The following is a 747-nucleotide window of genomic DNA, read 5'->3' as shown; positions in this document are numbered from 1 at the left end:
AACTGGTACCTATTTGATATTTAAAATACACTAGTTTTAACTTTAATTGTAAGGTCTCAGTTGTTTCAAAATGTGTGAGCCCTCTGTACCTGGTAGAAGATGAGTAATGACAAGATTATTTAAAATCAATTCAAATTTATTCAGTTATAAAATATAAATTTCAAGAATCTTCCTCTGGAGGGTCTCCTTCCTAGGTCTAGGTGCTGTCTTGAGTCTCGGGGTTGTATAAATTATTACCTTTAATGAAATCTATGTACCAAAACGTAGAAGGTACAGTCTACAGGGGAAGGTGCTGACTTTTTAATAGAAGGTGTAAATAACTACTACAACTAATAGTATATACTTGTACCTTATTAAGGTGCACCTGATGAAATCACCTAGGCTTTTGATGATTTATATAAATATAAGAAACCAAGTTCTAATTCTAGAAGTAGGGGTTTAAAGAACTCTATTTGGTTGCACCTTCTGAGGAGGGTGAGCAGGGATGCTGAATATGATGCAGAAGGCGATGCTGAAGATCTACTAAAACCTTAACATATCATGAATGGAACCTATGTTCAGATATGCCTATCTAATAGAGAAGGTGCAAAATATTCACCTTCGTAGCTGGGAAGTCGGGCTGAAAGAGCTGAAGCTGACTCATCTCAAACACGAAGTCACCGAAGTGTCTAATTCTGATCGGGCTCGGCCTTATATAGCCTTTATCACGTGACCCGCTAATCAATATTCATGAAGTAAAATGGTGTC

The sequence above is a fragment of the Magallana gigas genome, chromosome 6 (genome assembly GCF_963853765.1).
Source record: "Magallana gigas chromosome 6, xbMagGiga1.1, whole genome shotgun sequence".
In the NCBI taxonomy this organism is placed as follows: domain Eukaryota; kingdom Metazoa; phylum Mollusca; class Bivalvia; order Ostreida; family Ostreidae; genus Magallana; species Magallana gigas.
The sequence above is the reverse complement of the archived record's forward strand: the minus strand, read 5'-3'. Positions refer to the sequence as shown.